A 15,556-nucleotide genomic window follows, 5' to 3' on the forward strand; every position below is an offset into this window, starting at 1 on the left:
ATTGAGACTGATGTACAGGTCACTGAAATTTTGACAAAGCCCCGAGGAAAGATCAAATCTGTGATTTTCTCGTACGACTTGGAGTCGTCGAGAGACCCTTGTAAAAGGGTCCCGCATGTTGCATAAATTGAGCTCTGGGGCTTGTGATTCTTACTGGAGCAAGATACGACCACAGGGTGACTCACCCTCCCCTGGTGGTGCACATTGGAACAAGATGATTCACTCTCTTGTGGAATAGGATGATTCGCTCTCTTGTGTAGTAGGATTGATGTGTTCTCCTGTGAGGCCTGGATTGATGTGTTCTCCATGGCGATTATAGCAAGATGGATGTGTTCTCCTGTGAGGCCTGGATTGATGTGTTCTCCATGGCGATTGTAGCAGGATTGATGTGTTCTCCTGTGAGGACAGGATTGATTAGTTCTCCTGTCGAGGCATCCTACCCATGCAGTCTGGGACTCATGGGAAGTACCTCTCATTTGATCAATGAGCAGGGAAATGAAGTTAGGGACCATAGTAGTACCAATGGATGCATCATTTTACCTACCATACTCCCTATGCTAGGATGACCTCCATTGATCTGGGATCAATGATATTGGTCTAGGACCAGTGGTAGGAGTTGTACCATACTATGACGCTGACTTTGGGTCGGTTGAGACTAGTCTGGGACCAGTGGTACATACTCTGAGACTGACTTCGTGTCAGTGCAGTACTGGTCTGGGACCAGTGAGAGTGGTACATACTATGACGCTGACTTCGGGTTGGCTGAGACTGGTCTGGGACTAGTGGTACACTCTCTGAGCCTGCGATACTGGTCTGGGACCAGTGGTAGGAGTAGTACCCACTATGACGCTGACTTCAGGTCAGTTGAGACTGGTCTGGGACCAATGGTATATACTCTAAGACTGACTTTGTGTCAGTGCAGTACTGGTCTGGGACTAGTGAGAGTGGTACACTCTCTAAGCCTGCGATACTGGTCTGGGACCAGTGGTAGGAGTGGTACCCACTATGACGCTGACTTTGGGTCAGTTGAGACTGGTCTGGGACCAGTGGTACGCACTCTGAAACTGACTTCGGGTCAGTGGAGAATGGTATGAGACATTCTCGATCAATTCTTCTTATTCATAGTTCAGCAGAGCAGAGCTAGCAGAGCCAATAGAGCTAAGCAGAGCTGAGCAAAGCCAGCAGAGCTGAGCAGAGCAGAGAAGAACTAGTAAAGCTGAGAAGAGCATAGCAGAGACAGTAGAGCTGAGCAGAGTTGGGCAGAGCAGTGCAGGGCACTGATGGCAGAGATAGTACAGTTGGACTTATGGATCACCGGATGGAGTTCTCCCTAGTTGAGAGGGAGAGTTAAATTGGCAACTAGGGCCAAAATCCATGTGGGTTAGTGTATTTATGGCAGCTGATATTTTTATTGGATCCCTCTCGTCGAGAGATGTAGGATTGATCTAAATATCACCCAATTCCGATAAGTATTTATGGAGATATGAATTTATTTTGGTTATGTAATTATTATCAAGCCGACCAACTCTTACGTAGTATCAAGAAGCCCAAACGTCGTGTCTATTCATCATCTACACGTTAGTATAAATAGATGAGGATTTGATGTCCTTTGGACACACATTCTTGAGTGATCTCCTCGTCTCCACGTCTTGGGTTTTTGGAGAAGGAGTGAGACACCAAGAGTAATATGCTGGCCTTATGGTGATGCCCTAGCCGCAGGTCGATCTATGCAGCAAACAAAGACACCTATATGTTGTCAAATGGAGATATCTCATATGCTGGAATGGAAGACCTTATACACAGTCATGGGAGATATTCAACGTAGTCAATGAAGACTCATCCAACGCAGTCATGATCTATTCACGGTTACGCTATTCATAATGGATACGCTGTGGATATTATACGTTGGTTTTCAACGCAGTCAATGAAGTTATTAACGTAGTCAAGGGAACGTTGTCCAGAAACAACCTGCACGTTGTTCATGCAGATATTAACACGCTGATCATAGAAGTATTAACACGCTGTTCATGCAGATATTAACACGCTGATCATAGAAGTATTAACACGCTGTTCGTGGAGATATTAACACACTGTTCATAGAGATATTTACAGCTGTTCATGGAGATATTTACACGCAGATCATGGAAATAATTATACGTTGTTCAAATTGATGCACAGGTCAATCCGCAGTAAAAGGAGCCATGTTTACATAGACAAGAAGAAGAACTTGCATTCCTCTCTGAAATTCCGCATGAATGTTAGGTGCAGGTGTACGCTATACAGGAGGGTCACTACCTCGCATAAAGGGAGGAACAGATCTCTCTGAGTCTTTCGTAAAGTACAGGTGCAGGGATCCGCAAGGAAGGAACAGACTTTACATCTTGGTAGGAACAGACCTTACATCTTCTCTCTGGAATTCTTGCATATGTAAAAGAAATGGATTCGTAATTGTATTAGGGCACCTTGGGGTCTAAAGGCATCGAGTGCACCTTGAATGATTATTAGGTGCAGTCAACCTTTATCTCGTGTAGATGGAATTGAAAGAACCCTGGATGGATGGACAACCATGGCATAAAAGATGTCTCTATTCTTTAGCATCCTACAATCTTAGTCTCGGTTTGATGGTGATCTTGATTGATGCATCCCTGTAGCAGCCCAAACACAATGAACAGCTGTGGAAGATCTATTCTCTCGGCTCAACAAAGATTATGTTAGAAGTCTTGTCATAACTCTGATATCGAAACAGGTTTTGATGATGGTCAAGAGATCCTTGGCAGACTAGTGAAAGGACACAGTCTCAACAACATGAGTTATGAGCATGATGGGCAACATAGGTGCATGATGACATGGAGCATGGACAACAGCATGATCAATGAACATGAAGGGCAGCATGATGATAATCATGGTTAGTGCAGCATATGCAGTGGTGCAGCAAGTGGACCAAGATGCAACACTACGATAGGTGAAGCCATCACCTTGAGAATCAGTTGAAGCAGAATGTCTTCAACTGATCTCATCGTTATATGAAATGATCTAGATAAGTCAAGTGTTGACTTCTGTTGTAAATGTACTCTCTCTCTCTCTCCTTCTCTGCTGAACTTTGAAGAACATAAAAGAAGAATTGATCAAGGGTTTCCCCACACATTGTGGGGTTTGTCCCTGGCTTGCGCCAAATCTTGTGTCCTCTTGTCTTGGCTTGTCTTCTGCGATTTATATTTATGTTCTATCTGCAGTTTATCTTAACGCTGATGTGATTGCTAACTGTGAAAATTTAAATAAATTGCTCTAGCATAGAACATACCCAAAAATTAACATGAATGAATCCACCAAAGGTAGAGATGGGTTCTCACCCACTCTCTCTCTCTAGATCACCCGATTGTTTCCGTCCCGAGGCTGCTGGAGTAGAGAACTATGTTCTCAATCCTCTCACACAAGACAATGCACAAATCCAAGATATCCGCAAACGGTCTCCTCCTCTTTTATAGATTAGATGGACCCCTCTAGAAGCCTTATTTTATTATCACTTTAATCACTTGGTACATTCTCCCCTCTTTCAATTTTAATTAAAATGCCCTTTTAATTCGAGAAAATGGTAAATTGACCACCATCCCTCCTCAGGCCACTGAAAGTCACTTCGCACCATCTCATCTTGTAGATATTCTCGTTCCAGTTCCAACGAGCTATTATAGTAAGGTGTTCTGTCAAGTATTCCTCTTGGAATGCCACCTTAAGCATAATTAATTGAGTTAGGCCCAATAATAACCATGTTTTTTGGAAGTTGTCGGAATGCAACGAAATGAAAGACAAGCTGTGCGGATGATGGAATATGCCAAGAAAATGCAATCGGATCCCATAGAAACTCCTCAAAACCCCATGAAATCCCTCTAGAAGCCCGTAGGCCCACTCATGGAGTAAACATGCTGTTGTGACCTAGTTGCCTCAACCCAAAAAGTCCATCCTGATCATGCCATAAGGGAAACTAGAAAAAATAACATGACAAATCGTCCTTTCCCAAGATTGATTTCCCTCAAGCAATCCATATCTGTCGACTGGTCTGGTGATCTTGTGCAATTGAGAACCAATATCCCATACAAACCACTGGGTGATACCATGCCTCTGTGCCACCCAACCATGAACGGATCCATTAATGCCCAAATCCCAAACTAAACTCTGACTCGTCTTGCCATCAACAAATCCTCCTTGTTAAAATTGGCAACCAGGGCAAAACTTCATGTGGGTCATCTTATTCATGGCTGATAATATTTTTATTAGATTCCTCTCATCGAGAGGTGTAGGATTGATATAAAGATCATCCGATTCCGATAAGTATTCATGGAGATATGAATTTATTTTGATTATGGAATTATTATCAAGCCGACCTACAACTCATGTAGGCTCAGAAGCCCAACAGTTGCATCTATTCACCCACCAACGTTGTGTATAAATATAAGAGGAATTTTCCTCATTTGGACTCACTCATCTCATCACATCTCTCTCTCTCTACTGCGCAGATATGAGTCTCTTCTCTACTGCACTGAAATGGGTCTCTCTCTCTCACACATGTGAAGCCGGAAGCTGTTGAATTTGAAGCTGCAACTGCAGAAGTAAAGATTGACTTTCGTGGCCTAGAAGATCTCCTCTTTGGAACTACACTGTAGGTTCATCTGAACCTTCTTTGAAAGCCGCAACTTTTGGTGGTGGAATGAAGTCAATCCGACGGACGGTTTGCAAGATATCGACTGCCCTAGTTTGAAGCCGGAAACTGCTGAAACTGAAGCTGCAACTGCAGAAGTAAAGATTGACTTGCGTGGCCTAGAAGATCTCCTCTTTGGAACTGTGTTGTAGGTTCATCTGAACCTCCTTTGAAAGCCGCAACTTTTGGTGGTGGAATGAAGTCAATCCGACGGATGGTTTGCAAGATATCGACTGCCCTAGTCTGAAGCCGGAAACTGCTGAAACTGAAGCTGCAACTGCAGAAGTAAAGATTGACTTGCGTGGCCTAGAATATCTCCTCTTTGGAACTGCGCTGTAGGTTCATTTGAACCTCCTTTGAAAGCCGCAACTTTTGGTGGTGGAATGAAGTCAATCCGACAAACGGTTTACAAGATATCGACTGCCCTAGTTTGAAGTCGGAAACTGCTGAAACTGAAGCTGCAACTGCAGAAGTAAAGATTGACTTGCGTGGCCTAGAAGATCTCCTCATCTGAACTGCGCTGTAGGTTCATATGAACCTCCTCTGGAAGCCGAAACTTTTGGTGGTGGAATGAAGTCAATCCGACTGTCGGTTTGTGAGATATGGTCTACCCTAGTTTGATAATGAAGCCGCTAATGCTGATGCTACTGATCTAGGGTTTGCTACTGCTGATATGAATCAGATTTATTGTACTATTTCTCTCTGCTGAATTATTGAAGATAAAAGAAGATTTGATCAAAGGGTTTCCCCACACATTGTGGGGTTTGTCCCTGGCTAGCCGCCACATCTTGTGTCTCTTGTCTTGGCTTGTTTTCTGTCGATCATTTAATGTTCTATCTGCACTTTACTTTATGTACATGTGATTGCTAATCGGTGGAATATAATAAGAAAAAGAAGTAAACTGTTATAAGCATAGAACATACCATAACTTAACATGGTATCAGAGCTGAGGTGAAGACAAAGCCTGAGCAAGAGCAAGAGCAATCATCGAAGAGAAGATTGGAAGGGCTATCCTAAAAAAAGTATGGGGTCCTCAACACTCTTTCCTGCCGAAGACAAGCTCCGTGAGAAAGCTGACTATCACAGATGGAAGATGTCTATCGATCTAACCCTTGAGAATCAAGGAGTGTTGGATCATGTGAGAGGCAATATTGTTGAGCCTCCATCAAATGCATCCGCTGCTGCCTGGAACAAATGAAAAAATGGAGAAGTCAAAACAATAGAAGATCATCCGGGACTCTATCGACAAGCACTTGGTGGCCTACATCTCTGATCTGGACACCTCCAAGGAAATCTATGATAGACTGGTGAGTTTATTTAAAGTTAATGATGCAAATCAAGTTTTGTTTCTTAGAAATAAGTTGAGGGAAATCAAGAAGGGTAAAGATGAAAGTATGCAAGCATACTTCTTAAGAATCACCGAGATCAAGAACGATCTCCTATCTATTGGGGAAACTATTACTGACAGAGAAATGGCACTCACGACTCTTGGAGGATTACCATCTGAATGCTACGTGTTCAGGACTACTCTTTTGAATTATAATGTAATTCCTGGTTTCGAGGAATTAATGGCTATATGCATTCAAGAAGAAACAAGGGAAGAAGAGCAAGAAATGCCCATGGCTAAAGGTCCTCCTGCTGCTTTTTCTTCTCATGCTAAGAGAAGAAATAATTCTGGGTCTAAATCAAAAGGAAAGGATGGATCTAAGGGTGGAAGAAAAGGACGATGTTTCATCTGCGATGAAGCAGGTCACTATGCAAGGAAGTGCCCTGATAGAAAGTACTCACACTGGGATGATGATCAAAATCCCTCTGATGGCAATCAAAGGAATGACAAATTCAATAGCAAAGGTAAGAGGAGAGCTGGGAATCAAGGAAGAGGACAACCATTCAAGAAGGCTAGAAAGTCTAGGATGTATTAAATGCACCTGACCTCAAAAAGAACCTAGTGTCCATCTCGGCAACGGAAGACAAAGGCTACAAGGTAACTTTCAGCGATGGCAAGGTACGTATATGGAAAAATAATGTTAAATATGCGTTTACTCTTGTGTTTAGTGTTGATTCATTATATCAGGTCGATGGAAGTCTGCTAGGTGTCATGTCTTATGACACATCTCTTCAGTCTGAACTTTGGCATTAGAGGTTTGCCCCCCTTCATTATAAAGCTATACTCGGTGTAAGACAAATGGTGACAGGGATGCCTGAATTCTGAGTAGAGAAAGAAGGTGTATGTCCAGGATGTGCCGAAGGAAAGCTCAAAAGGGTACCATTCCCCTCAAGCCAAAGCAAGACCTCCGATATATTACAATTGGTTCACTCAGGCATACCTGAGGTTGGAATTAAGAGGGAGACTACTACACCACATACTCCTGAGCAGAATGGTGTGGTGGGAAGGAAGAACCGCACGATGATGGAAGCTGTCTAGGCCATGCTACATGATCAAAGACTTTCGAAGTTTCTATGGGCTGAAACTACAAACACTGTCGTATATGTACAAAATCGATGCCCTCATCAAGCATTGGGTTCCAAGACTCCTGAAGAAATGTTCACCACCGGTCAAAGGGAAGTTGTGATTAGTCATGACGTCACCTTTGACAAAGATATGGCTCTCAGCAAGGTGGACAATCTGCTGACTTTGAGTAGCTCTCAAGAAGCCGACACCAGGGAACCAAAAGAAAAGGATGATGAATGAATGCCTGATGTAGAACCCATAGATCCGATTGATCCTCCTTCACATGAGCCTTCCTCTTCTAGGAAGAGGCCTTCATGGCTTAGGGGGATACTTGATGATGCTGAAGGACATGCTGCACCCTGAGTAACCTTCCATAAAAGTAAGAAACTTAACAGGTATCAGGGATACCTGACCATCATGAGCACGATCATACAAAATGAGCCTTCGTCATTCTCAGATGCCGTCAAGCATCAAGTATGGAAGGATGCTATGACCGAAGAATATAAGTTTATCATAAAGAATGATGTTTGGGAAGTAGTTCCCAGACCCCAGGACAAGACTGTTGTTACTTCCAAATGGCTCTACAAGATAAAGCATGCAGCAGATGGAAGCACGGAAAAGTATAAGGCTCGTTTTGTTGCTCGAGGTTTCTCCCAAAAGGAAGGTATAGACTATGATGAGATATTTGCACCTGTTGCCAGATATACGACCATCCGCTCGATCATAGCCCTTGCCGCTTCACAAGGATGGAACCTACATCAGATGGATGTCAAGACTGCGTTCTTGCATGGCTCGATCAAAGAAGAGGTCTACGTGGAGCAACCCGAAGGATTTGAGATTTATGATCGAAAATCTCATGTATGCAGGTTGAAGAAAGCTCTATGGGCTGAAGCAAGCACTCCGAGCATGGTATGAGAGGATCGATAGCTACTTGATGAAGCTGGGATTCACTAGGAGTGAAGCCGATCCTAACCTTTACTTTAAGGTTGAAGATGACAAGCCTCTCATACTGGTATTGTATGTGGATGACCTCTTTCTAACAGGTGCAGACCCTCTCATTCACAAATGTAAGAGGGAGCTGGCCTCTGAATTTGAAATGAAAGACCTAGGACTGATGCACTACTTCCTAGGATGACCTCTTTCTAACAGGTGCAGACCCTCTCATTCACAAATGTAAGAGGGAGCTGGCCTCTGAATTTGAAATGAAAGACCTCGGACTGATGCACTACTTCCTAGGACTTGAAGTGTGGCAGAAGCCAAGGGATATTTTCCTATCTCAAGGAAAATATGTGGTAAATATATTGGAAAGATTCGGTATGATGGACTGCAAGCCTGTGACTACCTCGAGGATCTTAACTTTTAGAAGTTATATGGTAGTGATGTTGGACCAGACTTGGGAAATGCCTCTGAGTTTCAAAAACTCATTCACATTGATGTTCTTGGTGAACCTCCATCCGAACATATGTTTTGCAGTTAGCATTGTGAGCTCATATTTGGTTGAGCCTCACTGGATTGATGCTAGGAATCTTCTGAGATGTCTTCAAGACACAATCTCTCATGGATTAAGATACACTGCCGGAGATGTGAGACCACTTGGATATACTGATGTTGATTGGGCAGGCAGTGTGGTGGACCATAAGAGCACTTTCGATTACTATTTTACCTTGGGATCTGCTTCGATATCCTGGATGAGCAGGAAGCAGAAGTCGGTGGCTTTGAGCACCACCGAAGCAGGATATATTGTTGCTAGCATAACGTCGTGTGAGGCAGTCTAGTTGCGAAAGCTCTTCAGTGAGATGTTTGGATTTACATTGGATACCACTGTGATTCTCTATAACAACCAGAGGTGGGATTCGATTATTGAGGAATCCCGTATTCATCGATTGCTCCAGCAGATAGACATCATCTGGATATGGTAAGTCGATGAGCAAGGAGGCTCCATCGCTTTAAGATGATGTACAGGTTGATACACCTTGTCAAAGCCCTGAGGAAAGATCTAATCTGTGATTTTCCCAAATGACTTGGAGTCGGCAAGAAACCCTTGTACAAGGGTCCTACATGTTGCATACATTGAGCTCTAGGAGCTCTGAGGGCTTGCGGTTATTACTGGAGCAACATACGACCACAGGGTGACTCACCCTCCCCTGGTGGTGCGCACTGGAACAAGATGATTCGCTCTCTTGTGGGATAAGATGATTCGCTCTCTTGTGGAACAGGATGATTCGCTCTCCTGTGTAGCAGGATGATTAGTTCTCCTGTGAGGCCTGGATTGATGTGTTCTCCATGGTAGCCTGGATAGATGTGTTCTCCATGGCAATTGTAGCAGGATTGATGTGTTCTCCTGTGAGGCCTGGATTGATGTGTTCTCCATGGCAATTGTAGCAGGATTGATGTGTTCTCCTATGAGGCTTGGATTGATGTGTTCTCCATGGCAATTGTAGCAGGATTGATGTGTCCTCCTGTGAGGACAGGATTGATTAGTTCTCCTGTCGAGGCATCCTACCCATGCAGTCTGGGGCTCATGGGAAGTACCTCTCATCTGATCAATGAGCAGGGAAATGAAGTTAGGGACCATAGTAGTACCGATGGACGCATCGTTGTAACTACCGTACTCCCTACGCTAGGATGACCTCCATTGATCTGGGATCAATGATACTGGTCTGGGACCAGTGGTAGGAGTGGTACTTACTACGAAGCTGACTTCGGGTCGACTGAGACTGGTCTGGGACCAGTGGTACGCACTCTGAGACTGACTTTGAGTCATTGGAGGATGATACTGGTCTAGGACCAGTGGAGTTGTACTCACTATGACGCTGACTTTGGGTTGGTTGAGACTGGTCTGGGACCAGTGGTACATACTCTGAGACTGACTTTGAGTCAGTATGATACATCCTCGATCATTTCTTCTTCTTCATAATTCGGACAAAAGCAGAGCAGAATAGAACAATACAAGAGCAGAGCAGAACAGAGCAAAAATGTACAAATCAGTGCAGGGCAGAACAAGACAAAGCAGAACAGGCAGAATAGAGCAGAGCAGGGCAAGGGTCAGGCTGTACAGGGCAGTGCATTTGATGGATGAATAGTAATGACCGATAGACAGATTTCCGATGAAGTTCTCCATGGTTAAGAGGGAGTGTTAAAATTGGCAACCAGGGCGAAACTTCATGTAGGTCATCTTATTCATGGCTGATAATATTTTTATTAGATTCCTCTCGTCGAGAGGTGTAGGATTGATATAAAGATCATCCGATTCCGATAAGTATTCATGGAGATATGAATTTATTTTGATTATGGAATTATTATCAAGCTGACCTACAACTCATGTAGGCTCAAAAGCCCAACAGTTGCATCTATTCACCCACCAACGTTGTGTATAAATATAAGAGGAATTTTCCTCATTTGGACTCACTCATCTCATCACATCTCTCTCTCTACTGCGCAGATATGAGTCTCTTCTCTACTGCGCTGAAATGGGTCTCTCTGTCTCACACATGTGAAGCCGGAAGCTGTTGAATTTGAAGCTGCAACTGCAGAAGTAAAGATTGACTTGCGTGGCCTAGAAGATCTCCTCTTTGGAATTGCACTGTAGGTTCATCTGAACCTCCTTTGAAAGCCGCAACTTTTGGTGGTGGAATGAAGTCAATCCGACGGACGGTTTGCAAGATATCGACTGCCCTAGTCTGAAGCCGGAAATTGCTGAAACTGAAGCTGCAACTGTAGAAGTAAAGATTGACTTGCGTGGCCTAGAAGATCTCCTCTTTGGAACTACGCTGTAGGTTCATCTGAACCTCCTTTGAAAGCCGCAACTTTTGGTGGTGGAATGAAGTCAATCCGACGGACGGTTTGCAAGATATCGACTGCCCTAGTCTGAAGCCGGAAACTGCTGAAACTGAAGCTGCAACTTCAGAAGTAAAGATTGACTTGCATGGCCTAGAAGATCTCCTCTTTGGAACTGCGCTGTAGGTTCATTTGAACCTCCTTTGAAAGCCGCAACTTTTGGTGGTGGAATGAAGTCAATCCGACGAACGGTTTGCAAGATATCGACTGCCCTAGTTTGAAGCCGGAAACCACCGAAACTGAAGTTGCAACTGCAGAAGTAAAGATTGAATTGCGTGGCCTAGAAGATCTCCTCATCTGAACTGCGTTGTAGGTTCATCTGAACCTCCTCTGGAAGCCGAAACTTTTGGTGGTGGAATGAAGTCAATCCGACTGTCGGTTTGTGAGACATGGTCTGCCCTAGTTTGATAATGAAGCCGCTAATGCTGATGCTACTGATCTAGGGTTTGCTACTGCTGATATGAATCAGATTTATTGTACTATTTCTCTCTGCTGAATTATTGAAGATAAAAGAAGATTTGATCAAAGGGTTTCCCCACACATTGTGGGGTTTGTCCCTGGCTAGCCGCCACATCTTGTGTCTCTTGTCTTGGCTTGTTTTCTGTTGATCGTTTAATGTTCTATCTGCACTTTACTTTATGTACATGTGATTGCTAATCGGTGGAATATAATAAGAAAAAGAAGTAAACTATTATAAGCATAGAACATACCATAACTTAACACTCCTGGATCCCAATACCACCATGGCCAATCACCAATACCCCTATCCCATGGCTCTAACTATGCTCAACCTCAGGCCATAGATGCTGCTCCACTAGTAGAGTACCAACTCATCACCTCTCTCCAATCCAACCCTTGGCATAGACCAAGGTCAACCCCACTATGTTGATATAGGCCTAGCGCAAATGGTACACGGGTAAACTGATAACCTACATCCCTCTGCCAAACGAAACATGTAACATCCCTTACATCTAAGGGCCCATGCTGCATTATGTCCCTAACTAAAAATATCACTCCATCAATAAGATACCAACTCATGATCTCCCGCCAATCTATCATGTGGGAAGGATCAGATGCATAGACACCTGTATATGGAACAAGTCCCCTATGTTGCACCATGCCCAACTCACGTAACTCTGCCTGGTCAATCAACAATATCCATCTAGGGAATCTTGCCGCTCTCTCTATAATAGGCAAAAGTGGACACGCTGTGCTGCAAACCCTATCTATGTACTCCTGGAAGGGTTTGCTCCCTGAAAGTACTGTAGCTTTTCCGGCTTCCACTTTGTTGATTTCGGGTAGGATTGGATGTGCTCTAAGCCTCAAATTTTGTAGGGAGGCTTGGGCACAGGTATTCCAAAGAACTCAGAAAGATTTTTGGGAAATTCCACCCATAAGTGATTTTATTAAAATAATTAATATTTTTAATGGGGTTCCTAAATCTAAACTTAGGAAAATTAAAATATTAATGGGTATTGTTGACCACTACCGGTCAACTGCCCATAGCAGTACACCCCCTTTTCTTCGCAAAAAGGGGTAGCGCTTGATCGACATGTCCATGCCATCCTGCAGTCATCAGCAGCTTGATCATTTTAATTGTAAACCCAGTCTGCATGTATAAATTTGTAAATAATCTTAGCAGATATGAGTCGTTTATGTAAAATTGCCTAGGTGGACCTAACTTTCTAATGATAATCTACGTCCCGGAAGGTTTTTCGTCTCACCGATCTACGATCGGCAGAGTTTTCCTTCAGCCTGACCCCAAAGCCGGGATGCATTTTGTTATTAGAACTTTAGGAGAATCCTAGTGTGTTAATCTGCTAGATTATAGTTGTGTCGCAGAAACTGGGTGATTTATGAGGGTCTATGATAAAGGGGTTTTCTCCCTTAAGATGTAAATTGTAAAAGTCATGATGTAATGTGTCTTGAGGGTTGAAAAATGTTTTAAATCCCCTCATGAGTCCTAAGTCCTAGGTCCTAGGTGATGTTTCCAAAGGCTTAGTTCGATGATCCATTTAAGAAAATAAATAAAAATTAAAAAATGAAATAAATAATAAAATAATAAAAAATTATAAAATAAAGCAAAAACCCTAAATAATAAAATAATAATATTTTGAGTGAATGCATGCAAAATATTATTTTTAATAATAAGTTAACAATTTCGACGGATGAGATTAAGAGATGTCTTGATCCTCATCGACGGTCGAGATCATTTCGACATGGATCACTCGAACTAGCCGTTGGGATCATTTCCTTTAAATAGGGTGCTAGGGGTCATTTCAGATATTGGATCTGTGAGTCGAGTACTGAAGAAGCTCTCTTGTAATCTTTTTTTCTGGTTAATAAAAGAAGACTTTGGGGTCCAAATTTAGCTGGTGTTACTCTCTGGAAATGCTGTGAGATTGTTTAATTTTCTGCATATTTTATTTTCAGCCATTAATAATAGCTTTTTGTAGAGTATTGTGAGCACAGGTATCTTGTTCACTTGCTAGGGTTTGAGTGTTGTTAGGGTTTTTGAAGTAATGGCAGGTATCTCCATTACTTTTTGAGATCTAGCAGCATTTTTGCCCTCTTTACTGATGGTTGTCTTGAGCTGTGCAGAAAACCCTTACTGAAGAAGAATTTGTGGGCGTTTAAGGAAGTTCTCGGCTGAACCAGCCAACTCCCACAAGCATTTTTTGCTGAGCCCAGTTGGATTTGATCCTGGGTCTATCATTCAGTTTATTTTTCTAATTTGCATCAGAGATTTTCTGAAGTTCTTCACAGTGGAAATCTGAAATCTTTATTTCTTTAAAATATTCCTGTGCTCATTGCTGAATCTGGCTGTTAAGGGGCCAGATCTGTAAATTAATTAAGCTGTTCTAGGGTTTTAAATTTTTGCTTTACACAGATTTTTCATTTGGGTTTTGTTTTCTTTTGTGTTTCCAGGTATAGGGTTTTGTCTTTTTGCAATTACAGGACCACCGTCAATTGTCTCGCCCACTGCACTTGTGATGATAAACGCCAATCTGGGCCCAGCAGCAAAACATTTAATCCGTGCCCAGCATTCCATCACGTCAGTCAGAGCGTAGCTGCAAATCAGTTTTCAAAAAGGGCTGCGTGCGTGGGTGATACAATCTGTTGCTGTCGACAAAAACTGCTGCGACCATCCATTGATTTCTCTGCATACAAACAAAAATAAACAAGTGACTTATATGTGGTATGGTGAGTAGCCGTCGGAATTTCCATTTGTCGCAGAGAATCAAATCAATTTCAGGAAAGCCGACAAGTAAGTATCAAAACGATTTATGATTGACTGTCAACCTCCGCCGTCTTCACGCTGCTCTGTCTGCCGCCTTTCCTCACATTGACCTGTGTGGGTGCTGCGTGGAGTAATTTCCACCGACCTGCACTGCAAATAATCCAAATCCTTCCTATCCACCCACAGCAAGAACATATTCATCTCTTACGTAGACGTTTTTCGACACATGAGGGTAATTTATTTACGTGTCTGCAAAAAAAGGGCGATTCAAAGCCGCCATCGATCACTGCATATCAGAATCCAGCATCCTGCCCATCCCTTGATCATGCCTGGCAAGCTATTTATTCACGCACGGTATCAGAATCTTCATTCACGCGGGTCAGTTTTCTTCCACCACGCCAGGTAGCATCTGCGTATCGTTTCTGAGTTGCATTCGATTTGTTTTTGGGCAGCATTTATCGATTCCTTAGTTCTATTGACGAATTTCATTTTTCTTTAATTTTAGAATAGAACGTAGGTCTTGATTCCATAGCGTAGGTATAGGTTAGGTTTTCATATATGTCATTTGATTTAGTTTTGATTTTTTTAAATTACGCTTTGAATTTTAGATTTATTTGAATAAGAAAATTTGAAAATCATGTATTGTATTTAGGCTTTCAGCTTTTGTTTATTAGTTACGTTAGACTTTAGATTTAAGTTTTCTTAGTTTAGGATTTATTTATAATATTTTCTTAGATTTTTTGAGATTTATTTTAATTAGTTTTTAATGTGTTACCCTTAGTTTTTTTTATTTTTATAGTTAGATTTTAGATTTAGGTTTTAGGAATTTTAATTTTAAATTTAGGAATTAAATTTTGATTAAATAGTTTATTAAAAAAAAAAAAAGTTAAAATTTATTTTTAAGCATAGATTTAGATTTTTTTTTTTAGTTTCATTTTCTTAAAAAAAAAAAATAAATAAATAAAATTTGAAAAATTCTCTCTTTTGTCAGATTCAGTTATTTTCGGGAACTATCATGCTGAGATCTAAATTTTCAAATCGAGATATGAATATGATATCTGGTTAATGATTTATAATTCTCGTGGTGGTTTAAAGCTTTCATCTTTTCAAAATTTTCAGTTGCTGGATATTGTTTTGGTCATTCTAAGAGCATTGTGATTTAGCGGATACCTTTGATGACAAGTGATTGTTGTTCACGGTTTATGTTTCTATATCATCTAACAAGTAATCGTTTTAATAACAATCTCTTAAGGCACTGGTCTGCCAAATTAATCAAATCCATCTAGTGCTTATCATATCGTGTCTCGTGTCTCCCAACCAACTGTTTGGCAGT

The 15,556-nt window shown here is 42.0% G+C and overlaps 1 long non-coding RNA gene across 4 annotated transcripts in view; it reads left to right on the plus strand.

Moving 5' to 3' along the window:
- LOC149189156 (uncharacterized) overlaps positions 1-15,556 on the plus strand; it is a 231,568-nt gene that overhangs the window by 172,040 nt on the left and 43,972 nt on the right. The window lies entirely within an intron of this gene.

This window comes from Pinus tabuliformis, chromosome 3_1, assembly GCF_031772625.1.
Source record: "Pinus tabuliformis cultivar Carrire ecotype Pingquan chromosome 3_1, CPIR1, whole genome shotgun sequence".
Lineage (NCBI taxonomy): Eukaryota > Viridiplantae > Streptophyta > Pinopsida > Pinales > Pinaceae > Pinus > Pinus tabuliformis.